Below are 27,484 nucleotides of genomic sequence, written 5' to 3' on the forward strand. Positions count from 1 at the left end.
CTGACAGTGCCTGCTGGAATTCAGCTGGAGAGGTATAAATTCTATAGTATAGCGCTGTACCTATCAGTTTATTTTTGTTTTGTACATCAAAAAAAAAAAAAATCCCAACAACAGAGCACAATTTTTAAAGTTCCTGACCTAACTAACATGTTACAAACAAGATACTATGTAAAAACCAAAAAACCCCGAAGGCCAGAATAAATACACAAAGCTGTCTTTGACCTGGGGACTGGCCCACATGACAAACAAATGCATTGCCACTAAGCCACATACGTATGCCGCATGAACAGAAATAAAAGTGCTCAGGGTAGGCCAATGATTTTGTATTTTATATCACTACTGCCGTGCACTTCTAAACTGCATCAGTTTTAAGATGTTCCTGTGATTTTGTGATAATCCAGCCTAAACTTGTAGGCCTGTGTCACTGTCAATTGTTTCACCCACAAGCCCAAATGCTGTGCATGTGAAGGGCATGCTTCTGGTCACAAGGATCAAGATGACCATGGATAAATGGTTTAGAAAATATCAAGAAAAAAGGTGAAAATGCCTACAAAGAAATTTGGGGGTACGAAGCTGTTTTGGACGGTCCCATTTTGCACAAAGCTTATGAAGCTGGTGGCACCCTGAATGGGCACTATGGCTGTCTCCTCTCTTTGATCACCCCTAAGAACACCTCACATTTTCTAACCAAAATAGGCAGTAGGAACTTCTCGCACCAAAGTTGACTAAGAAGCAAAGCACTGTATAAATCTTTCAAAACATGTTTAAATATAGCTTACTGAACTGGGACCACTGGGCAGAAACTGCTGAAACTATTCAGACTGTTAAAAACTAAAATGCGACATGATCTCAACATATGTGAACATTCAATTATATGATTTTTTTCTCCAACATAATATCAAATTTAAGACTGAAGTAAAGTAAATGTGACTTGACTGCTTTGGAATCTTCCTAAGACAAATGACTGGAAGAGAAAGGTGTTTTATTTCCTATTTGAATCAATGATCAATAAGTCTTCTACACGAGAATCATGAATTTGGAATATAAAACACACTTTTTTAATATGTGTAAGTTAAACTGAATAAAATAACTATGTTTTTAGAGCAAAACTCACTATTTTTTAAGTCACTGCAGTCCGTAATTATGAAGTAACTTGAATAAGGCATCTTACATTGGTCCTAAATTTTTTACTCAAGTAAAACACTCATTGATTCCAATGTGAGTGTTGCCTGAGTAATAGAGTTCCCTGTCAAACTGTTAAAATCAGCTAACTTCTGAAAAGCCTGCGGATTGATGGAATAGCATGATTATACTGAAGGTATGTATTTAATACGGAAAAAATAATTCAAGCTACCAGGCAAAAGCTTTTTAACATTTACAATAAAATAAAGTGGTAATCTCCGCAGATATTTTAAGGCGGTTTATAATTCTGTGCCTGGTCATACAGACTCTTATGCTTCTGACTTTATTTATGAAAGTGAATCGGTACTCTCGTGTCACAAACATTTGTGGTTTAGCATCTAAGACAAAAGAACTAGGAATAAATGGGCTTTAAATAATCCACTAGCAAAACAAGGCTATTTGTAACTCAATTAAGGTGGATTACGGCGTAGGAGTTATTTTGGAATGTCGTATTTAAAAGTTTGTGACTGATGATATATATTTTCTTTGTCTGATTGCATAAGCTCTTCATCAGCATTGCATATAGTACAGTTCGATTTTTTTAAATGTTCTTATAAAAATTAGAACTCCTTTACAAAAACACCAACATCAAGCAAACGAAAAACACCAAAATACACCTTGTTCTCTCTTTTATTTAATGAAGTATTGACATCTTAATTCTAACAAGAATACTAAGTAAATAAATGTTAACTCTGCTCAGTATTAGCATAGTTGAAATCGCAGTTTATAAATTTTTGAGAGCATCGCCATCATGATATGGTTGTCATAGAAACTGCAACAATATGTCATTTCAATTATTTTTACATGCAGTGATGCTGAGGTCTGTGTAACAATTTTTTTTTTAAGAAGTTATTGAAGTAAATATGGAAAAGCAGGAATAAAAATATGAATGGGTAACAGTTCCCTTAAACTATTATTTAATTAAGAAAACAGGAAGAAATCTAAATATTGTTAAAACTGTAATTCAGCACATAGCTGGAGAAACTAGTTATGTAGACTAGTAGACTTTCACTTCAAAACCACTGAAGTTAAAAGAGAAAAGACAGAAACATTCAAACTCTAATTGAAAATAGTATCATTTCCCAATGAAGCAGATTTGACAAAATAAGAAAAAAAAAAAAAAAAAAAGATTTATTCCTCTAAGAAATATAAAATATTAAATAGTTTTAAACCATGAATGGTCCCTTTATGTGTGTAAGAAGCAAAAAGTCAAATGTTACAAATCCAGAACCAAATACAATAATAAAAAAAAAAAAAAAAGCTTTAAAGGTAGGAAATGTAACATGAATAGATTTATTTTTCCTGTATAATGCAGCTACTGTGTGTTATGAATGCTACCTTAAGTAAATTATTGCCAGACACACTCAACTGACATTAATGACTTGATTATTAGAACAGAAAAGCTAACCAAAATAAAGGCAATGTTTTTTTGTTGTTGTTGTTTTGCTTTTTTTTTTTTTAAATAATTGTGTTTTAGTGGTATGATTTTTTTTTTTTTAATTTTTATTTTTTTTACTGTTACAGGAAAGCATCAGCATATAGTCTTGGTTTTGTATTGCATATATAAGATACAATACCTAATCCAATAGTTTATACATGAAAGAAAATGCTGAGCAGATCCTAGTGAGAAAGAATGTAGGTTTTCAACACGTTTTACACAGTAATCAATAATTACACAGTATATTTTGTTTAAATTTACGGAGTTGCCACATGGAGTAGAATATGCAAGACCTTTCAAACTGAGACATGAAACAAGCTGTTTGTAAGTAGATGGAAACTACCAATATTGAAAACAAAACCAAAGAAAGAAAAAAAAAAAAAAGGAAAGCAAAAGAAAAAAAAAAAACAGCAGCCTAAAGAAGCTATCTGAAGCGAGAAAGGAGAAGCATCTAGAGCTATCCTTTCTGATAGGATTAAGGAATGCTACAAAAGCATTTAAATCTCTAGTTTTCCCTGACAATTAACAATGAAAAGCAGATGTTTACAAAGCTATTTTACATGCTGGTTTATAAGATGCTAAAAGATGGTTTGTGGATGGTAAGAAGGAAGAGCTGGATAACTGCTTGTCTGGTGTATATTTAAAAGCATTTTCATTGGCTCAGTTATTGTTAATAATGAAAGAAACACTTTGTGCTGTATGGCTGTGACTATAGAAAACTGCCGTCATAAAGTCCTCAGCAAACTCTTAAGATGCAATTTACAAAGATAATAATAACACAGAATTATTTCACTTCTCTGAATGCTACACATTTGCATACCAGGACTGTGTACAATATACTCATAATGCACATTCATAACAACAAGGACTTCTTAACACTGCAACAGCACAAGATCTGTGCATTAAAAATCTACAGTTCCAAGTTTTTCTTTTTGGTGGCAAACCATTTGTCTGTATCAGCCAGATGCTCTGCATCCACACAGGATAAGCCCACATTCAATTCTACACCTTCACTGAATGTCATCATGGCAAGAAAATTACGGAACACTGGACGGTAGCAATAACACGAACCAGTTCGCTCTCCTATCGAAATATGGCAAATTCACTTTTCACACAAATTAAAGAAGAAGTCTGGTCTACAAGTGTGAGTCAGGAGATGTGGGTTCTATTCCTGGCTGTGCTACAAACCTACAGAGTGTTTTTTGAACAAGTCACTTACACCAAGTCACTTGAGCAAAAAAAAAAAAAAAAGATAATTCAAAGAATGCATGCCTCAAGCTCGATTTAGACAGATCCCTATCTGCTTATATCGGATGCATGCAAATGTAGGCATCTGTCTCTGAAAAGCTGGGGCCTATCCTTTCTGGACTTTTCATCTTCTTATCCTATTTCTTTGTTGGGAAACGTAATTCATAAAAGACTGCTCACATCAATTATATTTATGTGTAACGAGAGCACCATTAAAAGTCCCAGTCCTGCGAAGACTCACATGCACATTTCACTTCACACATTTGTGGTAGTCCAATTTACTCTAATAGAATTATTCACTCTGTATAATTCTAGGCATATAAACTTCTGCAGTATCAGGAACTAGGTTAATGGAATAGATAACACGTAAGAATACTCATACAAGTTAGTAATGAGGCTCAGACTTCACATCCTTGAAGTCCTACATCACATTCTATGGAAGGATTCTTTAGCTATTGCGATTATCATGGCCTAATAGAAGCAAGAGGATGCACAGCCAACTTGACATTAAAAATGTTGCCTATCTTATCGCATCTACATTTTCAAAACAAACAAAAACCTCTTTGTGCCATATAAAAAAAATCAAAAAAAAAACAAAAACACTTTAGTTCTAATCGTAAGAGATACTCATAAATCACCTGTGAGTTACCACCATCCAAGCTGGTTTTTATTTTACCTCAGACACTGAATAAATTCCAATTCCTGTTAATGCTTATGTTCTTCCTACTATTTACTCTGTTATAAATGAATATATTGCACTGAAGCACAAAAATATTTAATTCATATTAGTTGGCCAGATTTAATTTCTTTGATGGACTCTAAACCAACTCAGAATTCCCATCTATAGGCTACTCTCTTGGAGTAAAATTATGCTCCATATATAATGATATGCAAAGTAGGTCAAGTTCCCAATTTGCAGATACAGCCATACTTAACTTCACCCAAATGGGGACTGCTTATGGTTTAAACTAAACATGAATATCAATGTTTACAGAATTGGGGCAGAAAGTAGCAAACAGTCTTCCTGATTTAGATGGATTTCTACACAAATTATAAATAACACAAATTATTTACACAGAAATCTAACAGCAAGGCATTATTGAAAATATTTTGTATACCTTTTAAAGAACGCCATGGGGAAAATACCTTCTCAGAAGCAGTTATTGGTAGGGGAGATGGGGACAAAAGGAGGAAACTTCTGCCTCAGTCTGTAAGAGCCCGCACTAATGCCAAATCGTGTAGCAGCCAACACAATGCATCGTGTAACTGCCTGCTTTCAGTACTGCCAGCTTCCTCAGCCCTGAGATACAGAAGGTACCATCCCTTTTCCCTCCCCTGCTTCCCCCAGAAATTATACTCCTGGTTGCCTCCTTGACTTCTGGCCTGCCACAACCCTGGGCAAGGGGGCCACGATTTGCCTCTGTCTCAGGATTTTGCCATTATTTTAATTTGATGGCATTTTAATAATACGGACTGGTTAGATTTCTCAGACATCTAAAATGTCTGTGACTAAGGTTTCGTTTCCTTTTTTTTTTTTTTTTTTTCCCTTTCCCCTTTCCTTTTCATTTTTTAACATGTTCACAGTCTTCAGCAAAGGAGCCCATGCTCGTGGAAGTTAGAATTTTAAACAAAATAACAAAATTATGGTGAGCAAAAGGAGAGCACTTTACAATCAGTATGGTCAGCACCACCACCCTCAAATCCCCAACTCTTATGATCAGAAAGTATAAAGTATTATTAGTGTGGTAATTTTCCATTTAAGCATTGAAACCCAGAGTGGATTGTAAAGATATTTTCAAGGGGTCACAGCTTCTGCTTTTGCTTTTCCTGCCCTTTCTAGATCTCACAGCTGTAAGGAAAAATTGTCATGTTATGGTTTTCAATGTACAAAACTAGGGAGAGTTCAGCACGGAATTAACAACGTATTAGGCTTGAATGCACACATCTATTGTGACCACAAATGATGAAAACTCTATAATATATCCTGCATAATCGTTGTGTTTGGCACAGGTAGCAATGCCTAAAAAATGCAGACATGCTTTCTAAGGTTCTGTGTCACGTAAGTATTTATTAAGGCCAATTCAGTGAAAAAGGGAGATAGGAAAAGACTAAAACTGGTGCTTTAAATGTAGTATCCCATCCTGAATCTTTTTTTTTCAGTTCTTGAATTTCAGATTCTGAAATGCCCAGTCCTCTCCTATAGTGCGTTTGGCACACTTGTTTTCTAAGAGTGGGATTCAAACTTTTCAAAGCCTTTACATGAGGAACTTGTTTCTTTTTGCTCAAGAAATTAATGAAAGATAGGAATCCTTTGATTTAGAGAGAAGTTTTATTTTGTGGAGAATATTAAGGGATTTTACTGTTGATATTTTCACATTAATATACATTATTTATCTCCACAGGGTGGCGAAAAAGAGAAAATTGCAAAGACTTACTGGGTGGCAGGAAGTGGGATTCACTATAATCAACAGCAGCAGGGGACTCTTTGAGGTTGTGTTGCAAGATATATTCAAGATTTTAGCAGAAAGAAAATAATTGCATTTAATATTGTGCTGGTGGGAAATAACATATGTTCAATCTTTTCCAGCTTTTATACTTACATTCAGATTTAGACTCTTGCCCTTAAGATGCAGAGATACTACTCCTTAAGATTTGAAGACTTTTTTTTTTTTTTTTTTTTTTTTTTTTTTTACTACAGTTATGCAGAGCATGTCACATTATTAGCCAGGTAGAGCTTTATGCTACTTTCAGATTTGCTATTTGACTTCAAAAATTTACCAAAATTTCGTGAACATACTTACTGGACAAAATAAACAGCCCTGTGTTCAATAACCAAGTTATTTCCAACCTATAATGAAGTTTCCAGCATCATGTTCCGATTTTTGAATGAAAAATTCAGAAATAATGTGATTTCTCAGATGTTTGCTTAAAAATTCTTTCTGGGTTGAATCACTACACTTCACAAAAATTCAGAGCTTCTTTAAAGTGGATGTAATTCTGTCTATGTAAAGAGTAGCTGATAAGTTGATGAAATAATTTAAGTTTCTTAATACAAAAAAGCTGCTGGTCTTACAAAGGTTTTCTGCACTTAAGGGTGGAAAAAAATTGTGCGTATGATAAACTAACATTGAGACTCAATTATAACTCGTATAACTTCAGGAAATTAAAAGTAGCTGTCTAGTCTAAGCTAATTGTGCAGAATTCCTTTATAATCAAATACATACATGCAGAGAGGTATCTCCATGACATGCTTCAGAATTGCCCTGCTTTGCCCATAAGAAACTGATGTAGAAAAGGAAAAACTGGCCACTGGAGGAGTCTGCCCCTTTCCCCTGAAGAAGGACTTCGAAACAATTAATTTAGGCGAAAGCTATCTTTTAGTGACTACAGCAGTTGAGATGAATTCTATCTTGCAAGACTATTGCAGACCTTGTCTAGTCTCACCATTTATGAAAATTTCAATGAAAGTTGATTCAATCACTCCTTCTCTTAACCCTACTGTTTTCTGTATTCTCTGCATAAAAACACATCAAAAACTTTTGGAATATGAGAGATGTCAGAGCTGGGCTGTACATCGACACAGACCTACAAGTGCCTGCAGAAAGACTTGAACTGGGAGTTGTGTGTTGAAGGAGAAGGTGGGGGGAACCATCTTCTGTTCAAGAAAAGCCTTCTTGAAAGTAATATCAAGACTAAGCAGACTGGTTTCATTTGTAAAATGTAATCTCTGTACTTCACAAGCTGCAGGTCCATGGTGACTTATGTGGCTTACTGGCTGGCATCAGAGAGATCACCTTCATCGCATCCCATCTTAAGTCAGCTGAAGAAACAGCTCTGGGCTAGGGGAGAGGGGCTGTTGTGATGAGGAAGCAGCTACACAAAAACTAGCGCTGGCACAACGGGAGACAGAGCCGAGTGTCTGGGTGCTGGTGCGGAGATCATACCACTGCTGTGAGCTTAAAGGAAGGGTGGAACCACAGCCTGAGGATGCGATCCTGTGGCCCATTAAACAGACAAACAGTCAGTTGACACAGTCCTGCCTCCCATCCTTTCTGTACCAACTAAGCATTTCTATTCTTTCCCTTGCATCAGCACTAACACCCACACAAGTGCGCAGGAGCCAGTTCAGGGAGGTGACTTGTCTGGAAGCTAACCCCACAGCAGTGAAGAGAAAAAAAAAGAAAAAAAAGAGACCAAACAAAAACAACCTTTCAACCAGATCTGCTCCAAGGAGCAATTCGCAGAATGATCACACTAGGGCTAGTGCCAGCACAATGGAGAAGGTGGAAACACAGAGCCAGAGGCAATAGAGGAGAGGACAAAGCAGCCCAAACTTAGATCAACTCCAGCTGTGATGGACCCGGAGCCAGAGCCAGCCTGACCACTTACAAGCTTCCTCTAAAACCTCTGCACTTTTTTTTTTTTTTTTTTTTTGAAAACACTGTGATAGAATGAGTAAGTATATGGAGTCTGAATCACCAAGATGCCAAAGAAAAACAAGAAATAAAATCAGGAAGCTTACTTATACACCGAATGAGACAAGAAACAAGAAAAAACACCATGGTCTTAAAGCTGTCTAGCACAGTTTCTGTAGAATGTAATAAGCAAGGACAAATCATTCCTGACTCAAGTCCTGGAGCAATACAGACCACACTTTTGAGTGAGTTTCCACTTTCTAAGCTGTCATTGTGTAGTTTGGGGCTGACAGGAAGACATTAGCAGTGACTTCAGAAAGCATTACTTACAGTTTGAAGGACTCCGTAACACCATCATTACAGGACATATTATTCCACATACTGTTTTTTAGATAACCAAAACAAATGTGTGCAATGCACTCATCACTGAGATGAGAAGATAAGGCAGAGACAGCTTCAGAAAGACTGGAAAAGCCTGAGACTGAGAAACCAAAAGCCAGCATTTAGAAAATTAATGGTGCTCAAGACAGGACTTCTTTTCTCTACGCAGGCATCTTAACTCTGCCTTCCCGCAAACACAAAAATGTGAATCTTTTGTTATTTCCGGATGTATAGCTTTTCAGTACAAACAAATTTGCCCTAGCTTAAGTTTGCAACGGCCACTATGTAAGATGTGATCAAGTGCTGGAAAAATGAATTTAGAAGAAAGGAGAAAGATCTTTATTTACGGGGAAATAATATCAACAACAAAAAGATTTCTAGTATTGCATTCACTGTAAATAAAAAAGCAACATCTATGGTGGCTATGGTAGCAATGCTAAGAAAAATATCAAAATCTTTGTAAGAGATAAATTTTCTTAAAGCATTGGAAGTAGACAAAAGCTGAAGGGAAGCTATAAAGGATTGGCATGTTAACTCCTGAAGGAGAACAAGCACTTTGAAAATAACTTTGATTAGATCAAGTAAGCCAATTACATGGAGACTGGCTCAGACCACTGAGGTATTTCATTAGTTTATGTATGCAAGGTATGTAAATAAATAGGTATTAGTTAGTAGGTTTAGTTTTTCTATCTGCAGCCTGTACTAGTTGGAAGGAAGCTAAAACCTATCACCGATTTAGAGGAAAACACATATGAAAATATTTTAAAAAATGATATTGACCACCTGACTCGCCACAAAGGCCTGGAACGAAGGACTGTGACAGACACCAAAGTGACGCTTAGCATCCTGAAACCTCTGGTCCCAGGAACACATATTGATGAGCAGACAGGTCTCTACATCTACGTAGGTTAAAGCTGCATTTACATATCCGTTTGTATCTCATATCCATTGTACATATCCATTTGTGCTCTCACTGTTGTAGTCTTTTCCTGTACTGAATTACAAATGCTCCAGGTCCTCCCCTGAAAACTAAGGAATTAGTAGCTCTGTATTAATTATATGACAGCGTAAAAAGATTTCAGAAAGTTCACTACAAGGGTCAAGGTACATTAAAGGTTAACACAAAGATTTGAACACAAGATGGGATAAAAATGCCTGCTTCTGGAGAATGGCAGTAGAATATTGGGGAAAGAGCGTAAAGGATACTTCAAGGGGAAATGATGGAAAAGAGCTGTCAAATGAATTCAGAGAAGAGAAAAGGGATCAGAAGTAATTCACGTGCAATCAGTCTGTTTTCGGATTTGGAGAATTCTAGGATTGCAGTTTTCTAGAAACGAAAGTTTCCCTGAAGCCTTTTCATGTGTGACTTTCCTTGGACCTATGTCCAGATGTTGAGGAGAGGAGAGGAAAGGAAGTAGCCTTATGAAGCTTTGCTTACTGGCCTGTCCTGGGAGAGGCCATAAAAACAAAGTTTAGTTGACTTAATCCAACTTTTATTTTTATTTTTTTTTTATTTATTTTGGTTAGCGAGCAGAAAGCATCCTGGGAAGGGAAAATATATAGCCACCAGGAGAATAGGACAGCATCTCTGAAAGTGGGAAAAGGAAACATGGACTTTGATGATACGAATGCAAAACCACCTGCAATTCCCATGCCTTTCCAGCCTGTTTTCTTTATGCAGATTTGGTAGCAGTCCTCACAACGGAGTTCTCATTTGTCAAGCAGATCAAGTCAGTTTTGCTTAAACTGCCTGTAGGAGCACAGCTTGAGGATTCAATCACACTTAGTGGCTAGACTTAATTAGATTCAGCATCTGACCATTTTTCCTAAAGGAATTTGTCACAGAGACGGGACACTTTTTTTTTTTTTTTTTTTTTTAAAAAAAGGCACAGTTTCATCTTAGTGGAAAGATAGTAAAAGATATGAATAAGAATATAAAAACCACAGAATGTCTTTCCTATCTACAGTATTTTAATGTACAAACTATACCTCTTGTCTAAGCCATCACAGAGCCCAGAGATTGCAGCTGTGTACCCTTGAGGAAAGCCTGGAACTGCTTCCTTCCCTTTGGATGCTTCAGGCAAGGTTTTGCAGTTCCCCATGCTGTGTACCACAGGAGTACCCACTCCAGCACACCTCCTCACAGTCCTACCATCACGCTGAATTACGGCATGCATGCCGAAAACACTGCAATAACACCATTAGGAAGTACCCACCCTAAATTACTAGATCACACGAAGTACTCCAAAACCAAAACACATTTCCTACCTAACATTTTTAAACAACGTTACTACAGAGGGGAGATCATTGGTCTCCCTTCAGGATCTTGATACCAAATGGCCTCTTTATCAAATGGCAGCCATTAGGAGAATTCATGGGTGAATCGACGATCTTTTAAAGTCTGATGGATTGTCACTCACCTCCTCTAATACACTAAATATGATGTTTCTTGATTTGACATTTTGGTACACTCACACAAAAAAAGGCAAGTCTTAAAAAAATAATAAAAAATAAAATTTTAGAAAGTAAAGATCTGCAAATGCTTACGAGTGCAGCAGGTATCAATTGCGTTATAAAAACTGTGAAGTAGATAATCAGTATGCCAAGATGCCAGATACCAAGGTTGTATTTAATTTTATTGTTTTTAAACAAACTGAAGCTATGTTCAACTCACTCTTAAAATTTAGATACTCCTGTGGAAAGACGTAAAAAGACTAAATCCCTAGACAACAAAGAAAAACCAAAGTCCTCCATCCTAAACTGTCACCAGGATGTACAAATCAATTAATTACAATGCACAAATATTAGCTAGGTTGCTTATTGGTAACGTAACATGTAAACTTAAAACGATACTGCACTGAAGGTTCACTTTTCAGGCATGCTGTCCTGTACTAGGCTTAAGTATCTTTCCCTGCACAACTATTAAAAGTGTTTTCAAGTATGTGTACACAGTGTACATTTCTCAAGAATTATACGTTTGAACATTTGAAGTTCTGACTTCTTAACTAAATTCCTTGTAGTTACAGATTGCCTCTTGGTCTCTCACAATTTTAAAGTGATTTAAAAAAAAAATACAGTAGTTGCATATTTACATGTTAAAATGGAAATGGTTATGGTTCCAATCTGCTTCTCATAACATACAAAAATATCAGTTATGCATAATTCTGGTGGGCACCGCACTTTATTATATTAGCATTAAAAAAAAAAAAAAAAAAAAGACAATTTTTCTTTACCAGAAGTTTATGAACTAGTGGGAAAGTTGATCTATAAATCAGCCAAAGAATTTCCCTATTAATGACTTTCTCTCTTGCTTCAAAAGTATCTATTGCACAGAGACTTCATTGAACTGGACTGCAAAAAAGAAGTTACACAATAACATTCACCTTACTTGTTGCAGTTTTAATTTACTTCAGTGTATTATCACATACTTCAAAATCAGTAATCAGTAACCTTATATTTGAAATTCCTTACCTTTCAGCAACAAAAACATTCAAGTATTTCAAAAACAATTGTTTCTTTAATAACATTGCAAATATTAGCTTCATTACAAATAAAATGAAATTAATTATCTTGCTATCCAAGAACAATGTAAGTTTCCAACAACAAAACCACAAAAAATAAAAATGGACTTCAACTTCATGTTAATTTCATTATGTACGTAAGACTGTTATCTCTGTTCAATTGCTCAATAGTTCAACATTGGCAACCCATTTGAACGTCCCCTACACAAAAAAAAAAAAAAAATTTTAAAAAATCATTTTTAACTGTGTTACAAAATTCTGTCATTTTGATAATACTGAGACCCCCAACTGCATCCCATTATATCAGCCACTACTTATATAGACAGGAGATATACAGTAAATGGGAGATTCTGTCCTGAACAGTGACAGAAAAGAGAAGAAAGAATGTAGCACATAAATAAAAATACAGATTGTAGAGCTGAAAGTAAGCATTTCCTACTCACTTGGGAAGACCACAGCACAGCTCAATATTACACCAGATCTCATGCTGCCTTCTAACACAGAATTCCTCCCTTGGTATCTGCATACATGAGGCTTTCCTTGCCTTTCCGCAGAACTCACGAATTATTAAAACTCAGAGCAAGACAAGCAAGATATTTAGGACCTCTACGCTCTTCTTCTAATTAAAATCTTCAAATTAAAATTAACACGCTAAACAGCAAGTTTCAAGCATCACCTGTCAAAACCACAATGTGAGCGTGTCCCTTACTTGCTGCTAACAACTTCCTTTCACTCAAGGTCTACGGAAGAAGGCTTGAAGCAACAAGTTTTCCTCTAGTGGGTAAAGGAAGAAACTGTCACCTGAAACTTTCCTTTGCCATCTGAGAATATAATTACACAAGTATGACTGGGGAAATTAATTGCTAGCGTTATCCCCATCTCCTCATGACGTTCCTAATTCTTAGCTCACCCATTCACCTAACAAGAAATCCAAGAGCTAGAACGTACATCGTTCCATTACAGTCTAATAATCATAGGAGAGTACATGCGGTCACATTCTTAACCATTCATATGCGTGTACGTACGTATATTTACGTGCACGGCAACACACGAAGCCCAGTACATTTATAGCATACAGACAGACAGACACATACGTACTTCCGGATTAAATCAAAATATTTGAAAGAAAATTTTGACCACAGTCATGACCTGTTAATGAGCCGTTTGTTCAGGCTTTTCTTTGGAAAATACAGTCATGACCTTTACTACAGATATTAAAAAAATAATAAAAAATAAATAAAAAAAAAACTTGTTCAGCAAATTTGTAATGTAATCCAATAATATGAGCTAAAAATGCCCCTTCTATCTGAAGGAATAGCACCTGCATAAGTAAAATCAATGCTCAGCATTCTAGCACCAAGGAGTGAAATAAGTTGCCTGTTACAAGAAGAGCTGAGAGGGGCCAGCACAGCCCCAGACAGCTGAGCTCTTTATGGCCTTTCTGCCACACCTCTTCCTACGGCAGGCTCTGCAGTGCTCCTTCCTCTGCCATTTCTCTAATACTAATCCTCACCTCCATGACAGAAGCTACAAGTCCTGTGAAAGTCCAAGCAAACCCATTAGTAGCACAGTATTCCTGTAGGTCAAAACAGGTGCGGGAAGGAAAGCCCACCTCCACCTCCAGCACCATGCCTTAACATGACTTCAGGCAAAACTTCCCTTCTGGCCTCCAGAGCCTCTGACCAACACCTTTGCTCTGCTTCCAACTCGCATGGGTATCATCACTGCAGTCATCTAACTGCTTCTGAGGCCAGGTTTTCACAAAATAATAGATTAAAATAATGGGAATGCTGTTTAGCAGAGAATGTATTCTGCGGAGCTCTGCGTAGTACTAGAGGCACCGATGCCCTGGAAGAGCTCACAGTGCCATACTTGCTCCCCCTGACTGGAAATTCAGAGCCACCTTTCAACCAAAGGTAAGATTTCATTTTCAATTTAACCTGTCCTTATTCTTAAGCTGTATTTCTGCAGGCATATTTATCCAGTGCTGCAGTTTGTCTATCACCAAATTATTGCATGTTTTATTCTTTGTTTTATCCTGCAGAGATTTTGTTGGTTTTGTTGCCTAAAGCAACAAGCAGAACAACAAACAGTTCCAAGTAAGCTCCTCTTACACAGCTGTGGACATGCTAAAAATTTACCTCCTAAAGCCTGATCACAAGTGAAGGGTGCTTGGATGTTATCAGTCCTCAAAACAAAACGTTTTTACCTGTTCTGACATAAACTTGATGAAATTTGGATTAAAAATAATAATAATAAAAAAAAAAGCCTCATCACTGTAAATCAGAACTAAATGTCCTATTTCTCAGTAGCACTCCAGAAGAATGCTCTGGATGTCTGTTTAAATACAGAAAGCAAGCTTATGAAATAAAGTGCATAGACTTGTCAAACAAAAGCAGATCTTCGGCTCTTCACTTTCACTCGTCCACAATTCTCCTCATTTATATTAACTAGATTGCTGCCATTGACAGTCTTTTTGCTAATGCATGTCCCTTGAATGCAAACATAAAGCTAATTTTAGGAATCATGTAAGCATCATGGTAGAAGCACCCCACACACACACACACACTCAGTTATTAATTTTTTTCCCAATAAACAACAACATTTTCCTCATAAATATCAAGGAGGTAATTGATACTGATTATCTAATTCATTTTTAAAAGGCCAGCCCCCTCATTTCTCCACATTTAAAGAGAGCTGGGCATCGGTATGGAGCAGCAGGTTGAAACACTTCAAATAATTGACGGGACAATGTGCAGACTCCAAGAAGCTTTCTTGTATGGGTATCTTCTAAATCTAATATTAAGCTTTTCCCTGAGTTTATAATGTGTGAGATATGGTCCAATGACTTGTTCATTACAGTCTTTTTCCCTCCCTTCTGTTTTCACGTTTGGGGGGTTGTTTTTTGTTTGTTTTTGTCTCTAGTACACATTTGGGTCTATTGCCTTTCTTAAATCCCAGAATTTGTGGTAAGAACTTATCTAATAAACGATTTTCTAAATGTCCTAATGTATGTTACATAACTCACAACTCCTCCTCAGATAAATACCTGTTGCACTGAGGTGCTCAGCACCTTCACAGCAAAACAAGCTTGTTTCAACAGTTTAAAATGGAGAGATCAGCCTATATTGGTACATCTAAATTACAACTGCTTAAGCAAAGTGCCCTCAATGTGGTTTTCAGATTCACCAAGCAGAGATTACTGAAAGACATAACTGCTTGTTTTTCCGAGACTACTTTTTTGGAAGAGTGGCTTTGCCTGCTGTGAAATATTTTCCAAATCCCAACACCTAAAGCTGCTATATTGTACCTTTAAAAGTAAATGTGTGCACTTTTCAACAATAATACAGTAAGTACTACCCCATCACACGCTGTAAGTGCCATCTCCACTGCACCTATAGAGAAACAGAGCTACAGAATGAGGCCTTAATTGAGCCCATTCACAAAGAATGTCTGTAGCATAACTGCAAGGAAAACCCTGACTTCTTGAATCCTTATGCCTTAACCACTCCAACAACATAAACACTGCACTGCTCCTTAATAATTATTTCCTAAGAAATAAGCATAGCATACTTGAAAACTGCAGCACAGATAAGACTGAAACAGCTGTTCAGCTGCTTACACTTACAGATACAAACAGTACACAGTGCATAATCCACCTGGAGTTTTCAGAAGGTTTTGATGTCAATGCTATTCAAACACATCTTCGAAAATGTTGAGTCTATAATCCCTCAGTATGTGACAGATAAAGGGTTCCTTATTGATTTGAGGCCAGGATTTCAGCATAGTGTACCTCATGCAAACTTAAGGCTTTTTATGTTGTTTCTTTGTCTGGCTACTCCTTTTTCACTTTTAAACACGCAATCTGTGACCGTAAGACTTCAGAAAAAATCCAGAACTGTTTTCCTTGTAATTCAGTACACCCAGATAAAGCCATGCTAGAAGGTTATTATTGATGTTTTGTTTGTTCTTGCTATACACGCTATCTATTATATGTAATCCTGGGATGTTCTGAAAAATCATTGCTAAAATTAAAGACCTTTTGTTTGAAGTTTTGGTGACTGAAAGGCATGTGCCATTAGAAGAAAAGTAACAAAAAACCTGCAGAAGACTGTGCCTCCTTACTCCTACCACTTTTTGCAAACAAGCCATTAAAAAAGTGTGCTACGGTAACATCAACAAATTGGTTCAGGAGCCCCAGATTAGGATTCACAGGGCTTTCCTGGGACATATCTTGCCCTCCTTAGCACTGCCAGAGTTGCATCATGATCTCATTAAGTTTATTTAAAAACTTTTCACCCTATTTGTGTGAGAGGCTGCAACGAACAGGCTGTTTTGTAAACCATGCAAGTCTATTTGTGTTCATGCAATGCTTGAGATTTGTCTACATATAAATGTTATGCTTAACTATGCTGATTTAACTTAATCAGCTCAGGCCCTGTACTGTGATGAGACCTAAAACAGTTTTCTATGTGTGAAGTTCCTCGTGTTATGGAAGAAAGACGTGGCCCTTTCCTGCTACTGGAGCTGCATCCCCATCCAGGTGACACCTGCACAACTATTTCAGTAAACCTAGGATGTAGCCAAAGCACTTACACTTCTCTAGAACCTGTGTTTAGGACAAAACATAAACCTGAAAGAGCAGATGCTCCTCGGAAGTTTTGGTAAGAGATTTCGTTAGGAAGTAAGACACTATTATTTTTGATGTGTACCATTTTAGTGCTGAAGGCAAGTTCCAGATACACTAGTCTCTAGTGGAAGAGAAAATGGAATGAGTACCAGTAGACCCATTTCCCTCAGTTTCGGTGTCATCCCAATGGCTGAGATGGTGTTTCCATTTACGTGGCAAACAACCACTAACTTTGAACGCTTTTAAATAGCATTTGTATGTACGTATTTATATTTGTTGCCTAGGAAATGAAAGGCTGAAGATGCCAGGTTATCTATCAAATCCTAGTAAATATTTGAAGTTTCAGAAAGTGTTGAAAGCGTCCCAGAATTTCTTTAAATTAAGGATGAGATTTCAGCATTTTGCAGAATATAATGCCTCTTCATTTTTATAGTTCAGAGCCAGTGCTACCACATAGCAATGTGAAATAATAAATAATTTTAAATTTTATTAAATGGAAATATCTGATAAGAGATTTTAATTGTTGATGGCATTAATGTTTTTATAAATGAGCAGGAACCTCCATTCTGGGGCACTAAGCATGGGGATAGGGGGGAAAACAACAAATATTTAGGTACTACGAAGCTCCTATAAAATGCAGTTTCATTAATAGAATTTCAACAGATGTAAACAGTTTTAATGAACAAATTGCTCTGTAAGCAACGGAAAGGTTCACAGAGGAGTTACCAGATCTGCACTCTCTCATGCTCACATGGGTCCGACCACAATAACTTCCATTTTCTGCTTTTATCTCCTGTGACCTCCCCCTCCAGTTTCCCCTGACCGCGGTAATACCAGGAGCACTGGTTCCTTTCAGCCCTTCACCAGGGCATGTAGCTGGGTGCTCAGCAGGGCAACACGCAGCACGTGTTTCGGACAGAAACGATGACAAGCTGCCTGGCTGGCTGCAGGTCCTGCTGCAAGCCTGCTTCATTCCCACCAGGACAGAGGAACACTTGGGATCACTCTCTTTTTCCTAGCTAGTCACCAATTTTCCTGAAGCTTGCAAAAACTCGGGAAGTTTAGGATTCCAGAATATTGGGCAACAGGACGTGGAATATCCTAGATGAGTTTTCAATTATGGATAGATAACATTGTTTATATATGGAAACTTTTAGGTACTATATTGTTTCCTCACAAAATGCCTGCAGATTCAGAGATACAAAAACACAGAGAAGCATAAGAGTTAGATGTGTATGTGAATGACAGGGTGGATGCAAAAGGTTGTGTGCTGTTACTCATATTTTTGGTTTTTGTATGTTGTTTATAATGGCTATCATATGAGCATTATACACCTTATATATGCATATTCATGTCTGAATTGAAGCTCTTATGAAATTTAGCATAAGGTAACAAAAACATAGAAAAACTTACAGATAAGCATTTAGGCTTTTCCCCTCTAATTTCTGATGTCCACTGTGAAGCAAAAGCTGTCTGAAATGGTCAAACTTGTCTTAAACAGATATGTTTTTAACTAGGTATCCAGATGTGATACACGGTCTAAAAACTTTCTTGTCTCATACCCCTTCTGAAATAACAATGGATTTATAACTCCCTCTCAATAACAGAAACAACTTCAAGACCAGGAAGGTTGCACGATATACCCTCATTCAGCGTTGTTTAGATCCAAGAGCTCTCAAAGTTATTAGCATGGCATGAGGCTTTTGGAACTGCCGTATATTTACCATTGTTCATATTCAAAATCTCAATTTAAATATTTTGAAGCTTTCTGAAGTTTTATTAAGGAACATTTATTGGTTATTAAATCACTTCCCACCCTGTTGCTCTAGAGGACAACACTGCGTGCTCATTCATCCTCTTCAAGGCTTGGGTGGCCTAACAGAGTCTGTGGCTGGTCGCAAACTCCACTTGCTAGATCTATTTACCTTACTTCTGCCATTTCATATGGAATTATTTGTCGGTTTCAGTGCCATTCCTTCCTCTGAGCCAGAGCTTTCATTTTACTTATTTTTTATCTTTTAGTTTCATTTTGTCTCTTCAAGGGATAAAGAAAGGGAGGAACTAACTGCAATTGTAAATTCGCATGTCTCCCATCTCTTTGTGACAGCCCTCTAGATAAGTACGGACATTATTAGAAGTACAATGATACGCTCCTTTGTATGCTAATCTTTCTCCAGATCCCACAAATAAGCACCAAAAAAATATATATATTTATAATACGGAATTTCAGCTTAGATGGTCACAAATTAACCAGAGAGGGCTATAGGTTAGTTTAAACAAATTACTCACATTTTCCATTTTTGCACTATACCGTAAGAAATTAGATAGTTAATTTTAAATGCAAAACTTTGTACAGCGTGCAAATCATGTCTGTATGTCAAAGTAAAATAACAAACCTAATGAGGAATGTTAAAAAAGCAAGACCCATTAGTTTAAAGATACATGGAAGCAGCCAAAGATGACAAACATGCATAAAATTCAAAACATGATGGAAAAGGGAACAGGCACTGAACCACATAAATCAGTGTTTTGAATTCTATTTCTCTGTGGGTATAATTGTACCTTAGTTTCTTATAATGATTTATTGAGGTAAATAGTCTGTATGGTTTAACAGCTACAGCTTCAAAGTGTCAGGCACAGACTCTCCTTTATTCATGAGGCAGCTGAGTATTGGGATGTGAATTAGCTTCTGTATTCTGGGACTTGGCAAAGTTTGTTTTTAAGGTCCTTATAAAGGATTCATGTTGATGCAGCTATTCAAATGTGAAAAACACTGTGCTGTAATGGATGAAATAGAAAAGCTTTACAGTAATTCTGGAGAAAAAAAAAAAAAAAAGTAAAAACATTGAAATAAACCATTCAGAATTACCTTCGGCAAAAGAAAGGAGTGCCCTAGAGTTAATTTTAATACATTATATCATTTTGGGGAACACGGGAAAAAAATTATTGATGAAGTACAGAAGTGTGAGGGGATTCCATAATTTACTTTTAAGTTAAAATAAAAGATATTATGGAAAAGAAATGGTAGAAGTTTAAGCTGTGATATTCTCACTTAGGGTTGATTGCCAAACCACACGTTCTATTGCTCTCAGACCAGGATAAACCAACCATTAACTAATCAAAAGAATCATCATCCATGAAAGCTATGATGGCATTTTAACAGTTCTTAATCTATTAATAAGAAAGAATAATTTGCAAGAGATATTCCCTCTTCTGTTTATATTCACAGGGCCATTCTCAGCAGAAATTATATGTAGGCTCCCATGGTGTAGAAACCCCATGAAAGCCATGAAAATTCACTAAGCTTCCTTACGTGCAGTGCCAAGATATTCAGCAGGAACTTTGGTCCTTGCCAAGAAACACGTGTGCCTCAGATACAGAAGCTCTGCATGTACCGGTATTTCAACATTCCTGGAGAGAAATGTGACCCCTTGATGCATACACTGCTTTGCTGGCATGCTTGCATTCCTCCCCATCTGTCAGAGTGGCATCCTGCCTTCTCACAAGGTGGGATGCCAGTTTTGGAGCACAGGTGCCAACCAAATATAGGTTCAGGCTAATACTCTGCAAAATGCGGCAAATGACATTTCACCTGCGAGAAGATCGTCCTACCTCTGACCCATGCCAAATAGGATTGCATGCCTCATTAACAAAGGGGGTCATCTTCTGAAAATCATAGGCAGCACCAGAAATGCTGGTTTTCTCTGTAATATCTTCTAGCTGAGAGTCTTCAGCTTCTGAGGCTTCGTTTACAAGACACCAGATTTTCCTAGCATCGCGGACATACAGACCTTTTGAGAAAGCTGCAATAGACCACGGGCAGGGAGAAGTTGAATTCATCCCCCAAAATTCAATTCTGACAAATTCCAGGATTCCTAAAAAGGGAAGGTGAATTAACAGTGAGGGAAAAGCATAAGTAAAGACTGGTGTTATCTTTAAGGGGGTCTGCTGGCAACACAAAAAAAGCTACCTTTATTATGACTGGCAAAAAAAAAAAAAAAAAAAAAAAACAACACTTGTTAACCACCAAAGTACTCACACAATCTTAAAATTCTTAAGAGAGAACCAGATGTTTCTATAAGAAAATCTGACATAAAATACAAAAAAAAAAAAATCCTAAATTAGCTTTTAGTTTGAGAATTTACATAGACGTGAAAGCACACTAGTAATGAACAGCCATTGAATGAAAACTATTTGATATACAATGAAAATACTGGTGAATATTAAAAAGTATCTCAATATCCTCAGAATAAAGTATGTTTCAAACTCCTTTAACAAAAACATTCCACACTCTGTAATCTAAAAAGAAAAATTAAATATTCACTTGATCAATAAACAGAATAACCCAAAAATAGTATTGGTTTTGCTTTCAAATTAGCTTAGCTCACTTGATACATAAATCTACACAACAAAATCAAGGCACTGTTAGTCTAAAAAAAAATAATAATAATAATAATACCTCCTTTCCGGAAACAACTCGTTTTCCCTTCTTTGGCAATTTATTATGATTTCTGTAATTTATTTATCCCAGGATGCACCTGATATATTAGCAGCTTTAGGTGATTTCGTTAAACTGATTATCCACAAATGAGAGTCGTTATGCACAATTCTGCATTATTTAGACTATGCTGAGAGTATGCCACTGCTATTCCCCAATGGCAAACTCAAAGCTATTAGTTCTCACTAGCACAAAATTAGAAGCCAATACGTTGAATTCTATAATTTTAATTCAATACATTAAGATGCAGAGCCCTGCATCTGAGATAGAATAACCCCACGCAGCAGGACAGGCTGGGGGCCAACTGGCTAGAAAGCCTATTTGCAAGAAAAAAAAAAACCTGGAGGTTCCTGTGGACGACGGGTTCATCGTGAACCAGCAGTGCGCCCTGGCAGCAAGGAAGGCCAACAGCACCCTGGGCTGTTTCAACAGAAACACTGCTGGCAGGCTGAGGGACCTGACAACTCCCCTCTTCCTGGCACTTGTCAGACTGCTTCGGGAGCAGCGTCTCCAGCTCTGCTCTCCCCAGTTCGAGAAAGATGCTGAAAGAGTGGAGCACATCAGCGGAGGCACCGAGGCAATTGGCAAGACATGCAAGGAGGGGCTGAGATAGCTGGGTCTGCACTGCCTGGGGAACAGCCGACGAAAGGGAGAGCTTATTGCTGCCTGCAACTGCTGAATGAGAGAGAGGAGGGAGGATGAAACACGGAGCCTCACAGAGGTGCACCGTGAAATAACAAGAGGCAATGGGATGCAAGGGTAATTATGGGGAATTCCCATTCAATATAAAGGAAAAAAAATACCATTGAGGGTGGTCAAACATTAGGCCAGGTTGCCAAGAAACAACGTGGCATCGCCATCCTTGGAGATACTCCAAACCTGGCAGGAGGTGGCCTGGGCAACCTGCTGGAATGGGACCTACGTTGGGCAGGAGGCAGGACAAGACGAGCTCTGGCCATCCCCTCCAGCCTACACGATCCTCTGCTTCTGTGATACACATGGGTTTGTGAGATACACCTACCAGTTTTGACAGTGCCTTAGACCGAGGTATTTCGTAGTACCACACTCTAAGCATTCACTAAGCTACTCAGGGCCAGCATACAGCCTTACATTTGCTTTTTTTCCGCTTTCCACTCAAACAAACAAAACATCTCAGTCTTCTGTACCAAACGTACTTCTAGTAAATTAACAGCATCATATGGGGCATTTTTACAAAGCCTTCCCAAATGCTTTAGGAATAACGGATTATTTAAAATAGGAAAAGGCACCTGGTATGTCCCCAGAGCAAACAAGGACAATGGCCTAAAGTCAGTAGAAAAGCGTATTTTTCTTCCTGGCACATTGTGCCTGTGTCCTGATGTAAAGCTGCTTTCTAGGCAGGATACCATTACGGTCTCAGACCTATCATAAACGTCATGACATAAAGAAGGACATAATCTTCCATGCCTAGGTTAATTTAAGATTTATTATTTCAAACACTTAAAAATACCCTGATCCCTGGGCTACAAATTCCTACGCTCAAAGTCAAAATGTACATAAATTGCTGCAGTCCTGCACCTGCAACTTAATGTTGTTTATTATAAGAGAATGCATTCCAAAATGTTAAAGTCAGCCGCAGTGTAAGGCAGAATGCACAGTAGGTTCTTGGCAAAGTTGACAGATAGTTTATAGTTTATTAATACTGTGTATAGCTCGAAAAGTTCACTACATTAATTTTAAAGACCTGATGGAAGAAATAAGACGTTGGTGTTAAGCAGGTAAAAGAGGGTAATGAATTTCACTTTTATTTTTGTATTTATTACAGTCACTCAAAACCAACAGGCTGTGACTGATACCCAATTAATAATCCATGGGCCCAGTACACGGACAAAGTGAAAGAGCAATTATCTATTTGCATGTCTTTTCGTACAGTGAAAATCTTACAGTAGCAAACCTCAGCGCTGCCAAGGAGACAGGCTGTCTACACGTGAAGTGGCACAAGTCACCAAAACACAGCCCAACTGGCTGCAATCAACCTGATTCAACTTACGGGCTCCTGTAAATAAGAGAGGTAGTGAATGATCACATACGTGGAACTAACACAATTGGGACACAAATTAATGAAAAGACTTTTGCAGGAGGAAAAAAAAAAAAAAAGTGATGCAGTGGCCACAGACAGTACAGCTCTAACATGGAGAAGCAGATTATTGTCGATCTTCAAAGTTTATTTGGACGTTGGGTGCATATGAAAAGCCTGTGTGTTCCACTGAGCATGAAAGTCAAACAGAAACATTTATTTTCAAAAAGGACTCTGCCTCGGGAGCTATGCAAATATATCAGAGCTTTAACGCACCCCTTTTTTCAAACCTTTAGAATCTTTTCCAAGTCATTTTGTATGGAATTAAAATTATACCTATAAAGACAGCTGGTGTTATTTTTTGTATCTTTCTACTGACTCGTCCACAAATGTTACTGACCCTAAGGAGGAGCGACTACTACAGTCACACAGGGTGAGGAAGGAGAGCACGCAGAGCCACGGTTTCTCCCCTACCAATTACATTTCTTTCTAGTTTCTCTTTGCCCACACAGTAAAAGATTCAAAGGTATTAGGAAGAGGAATAATTATATGAAAAGACAAATTCTGTATGCAGACAACTTTCAACTGACTTCAGAGACTTTGGCTTTCACAGCGCTACATGACTCAAAAAAGTACAATGTTGATTTTGTTCAACCTTTTCCAGAGAATTTTCACTGAAGTATGTAAAGGAGTGGTTTGTCCATGCCATTTTCAAATTACCCAATAATTTAAATTCCCTAATAGAAACAGATGGAAATGTTAGATTCCCATGAGGTTTTTCGATTTTCCTAGAAGTATTCTGCTTTACTACAGATGGATGAAACAGAAGATACACCAAACGGAGGAACTACTGAGTTTTCACTCTAAACAAAAACAATTCATTTCGATAATGCTGAAGATTTTGTCTCATCATTCAGACTCACAGTAGAGTAACTGAATTTGGCAGATGTTTCCTGCAAAATGCCTTGTCTTTATTAGTGCTTTTATGTGTTAGCAAGCACAAAAGAAGAAGAAGAAAAAGAAGTGAGATATATAAAGCTATATCTTCACTGCAATTAAAATATATATATATTTTTTTTTTACTTGGGTACATTATTCTAGCACTATGCATTGTTTACAGTGGTAAACAATGAAGCCCAGTCAGTCTAATAGGATATAAAATCTTAGTGGAAGCAAAGCACTATGTTTTCTTATTTTGATGTAGCTTGTTCAAATCAACTCCAAGTAAGAGATATATGCCTGGCCTTGACTGGCTACACAGATATAAAAACTACCTGGGTCCTGTCTCCACCAGGACTGTACCCAGAGAAAGCTGGACTAACTTACCTTTTATCGTGTTAAAAATGGGGATTTTTAAATCTTTGTGCTGAGAACAAAGCCTAATACACACAATAGTAGTGGAAGCCTGCACAGTGCTAGGTTCAAGGACATAATTTCTTCATTCTTTGTTTTCGTCATTTGTTAAACAGGGGCAACAATTCTTTTTGCTGTGGTATTGAATAATGGCCTGCTCTGCTAGAGTAGAAATAAAAGTAAGTGAAGATAGTCTTTGTATTGATGTGCTGCCTGTCTTGTTTACGACAGAAACTATTTTGTTTTTAGAAAGGAAGTGTTCTAAGAAAAGCTTTTATAACAGGTTCAGAAATATAAAAGCCATTTCAGGATGAGGACATCTCTATCCTTTATTTTGTTAGGCCTTGAAAGGGCTTTTTAAATGTTAACAGCTATGACTGCCTTCCCTCAACTGATGCTCCCTTCTCAGCAATCCTTTTGTTGACGTCTCTTTTTTGCTCTTAGCTTGTCTCTCCTTCTTCCCAACTCCTTAAAACAAAACTTAGCAAGAGCTTGGAATTGAATTTTTGGCAGACATCATGACACTAAAACGTACTGAATAAGTATGTTGCCTAAGTCAGATTTCAATTAAAAAATAAAAATAAAATCTTTCCCCACCTCCAGTGATATACAGAATATTTTCCACTCTTCTCTGTGGTAGCCTCTATATATTGCACTGACAACCACTAAGCAAAGCGGGTTAGAAATCAAGAAGCATTTTAATCTTAATATATGCTGAAAGAGATGAAACATTTTTGAAACGCGAGGGCAATGTCCTGTTTCCATTTAAAAAGAAATAGAGCTTTCTGTTAAAAGGGAATGTAATTTAAACTGTGCACTTAATGTAGGCGTGTGTGTGTACATATGATATGTACTTTTTTTTTATTTCAAGCTCAAAAAAAAATCAGTAGTTGCCTTGCTAAGCTTTCCTACAGACAAATCCTGGCAGCATTCCCTGTCTCACAGTGATAGGTACTTTGAATACCAGAAGTTCATTAGTAACAATTAAAAATTCTACAGCACTTGAGAAGAGGTTGATCCTATTTTATATGCCAAAGTCAGTTAGCACATTATAAATTACAGTAGTCCAATTACACTGTAGCTAATATTTAGCACTTACACATTGCTTTGAACAGACTGTGCAACCATTAATTAAATCTAAAGGCTGGAAATGAGATATATTGTCTGCATTTTGTAGATAAAGCAGAAAGGTGAGATATGCCAAAGGCCACTTGTTCTTGGGCAGAGCCAGGACCATTACAGGAGAAGATTCGGCTCTGCAACCAAGCCAGGTCTGTCCTGTCTCATTACTGCAGCTCAGTCAATGACTGCACGGCAAAGACATCACACAATGAAAAAAGCCTTCTGGCTGTCAGACCTAGCTGTGCTTTAATCTACCCTACCTCGACACAGACATCTCAAATATATATATATATATATATTTTTTTTTTTTCCAAAGATTGTACATCAGATTCTTCAAAGATAAAACTACTTCTGCCAGACCTAGTTAAGCTTCTGCTTTCCCATACCTAGCTATCCTAAGTTGTTGTCTGCCTGGAAGTTTTTATTGCCGAGGTTCATAACTTAGAATGGGACTGGTGCAGAAAATCTTCACTGAGGTAGGTTTTTTCCTGTAATAGGGCTGGCTTCCCTCCACCCCCAAAGATGGTTCCCAGCCAGAGACTGGAGCTCACCACCAAAGCAGAGTTACACAGAAAAGCCTGAGATGGTAACTGTACATAACAGTGAATAACTTTGTCATCTTACTGGTCATTACACCCCATCACACTCTCGCTGTAGCATCTGCCTCTCTCTGTTTACCATTCCAAGCAGAAGCCTTCTCACTCCTCCCTACTGCTCCTTAGCTATATGGATGGACAGACAGTTAATCCGTGTCTGATTTCTGCATCACAGCCAGTTTCTACTCCACGGCAAAACCTTAGCTCCGGTGACTGGAACGCTAATTTCCAGATAGTCTCTTCTGAGGGACTATGTAAAGAACTGTGTAAAATTCACACAAATGTTGCCCCGCATCCTTACCACTGTTTTGTTTATATACTCAAACAGTCTCACACACACTCAAGACATGCTTCTTGTTAAAAGCCAGTCTGTCTTGTTATCCTGTGAATGATTATATTTTTCAGTTGTTCAAAGACTACAGCAAATGCAACACTGGATCTTAGCATGACAGGATTTTCTTAACTCTGCCCTTTCTTACTGTCTTCTATTATTACTGGAATTAAATCTAGCTCCTTACTCACACATCCTTAGAATTATCTGTAATATCTCCATAAAGATAAATGAAACCTTTGCATAATCAGTCTTCTACTGAGACAATTCACATTTTTGCTAGGAGCCTGATTACTCCATTTTAAGTTCCCCCATATGTAGACGTATGCCATACAATACTAGGGATATATTTGTCTTTTTTTTTTGTTTGTTTTAATTAAGGTAACACTTTTCTGCAAAACCAGAGCAATTCCAAAAGAGCAATAAGATAAGGAAGACAAATATTTCTAAAATCCCCTTACGTACTAGTTCTGTTATTAGCACATCTTATTCAAAATGTAAACAAAACACCAAGCCATTGCAGCCATATAAAGAATCGCATATTTCAGTCATCCTGAAAAGAACCTGAAGTTAACTGTAACCCACAACTTGGACCCAATTAAGAAAACTCATTTCAACTTTAGCAAAGCCTGATTTTCTTGCACCTTTTTTTCCGACGGTAATCCTTCTCCGTTTGTCCCGTAAGGAAACCACAACCATGAAGTTCAAATTTT

General features: G+C 37.4%; 1 long non-coding RNA gene across 1 annotated transcript; it reads left to right on the forward strand.

Moving 5' to 3' along the window:
* The first annotated feature begins 5,455 nt into the window (after positions 1–5,455).
* On the forward strand, positions 5,456–23,716 carry LOC311437986. The gene is made up of 2 exons (XR_014693881.1): positions 5,456–14,101; positions 14,849–23,716. It is a non-coding gene; the product is annotated as an uncharacterized lncRNA (long non-coding RNA).
* Positions 23,717–27,484: the final 3,768 nt, after the last annotated feature.

The sequence above is a fragment of the Aythya ferina genome (genome assembly GCF_964211825.1).
Source record: "Aythya ferina genome assembly, chromosome: 5".
NCBI lineage: Eukaryota > Metazoa > Chordata > Aves > Anseriformes > Anatidae > Aythya > Aythya ferina.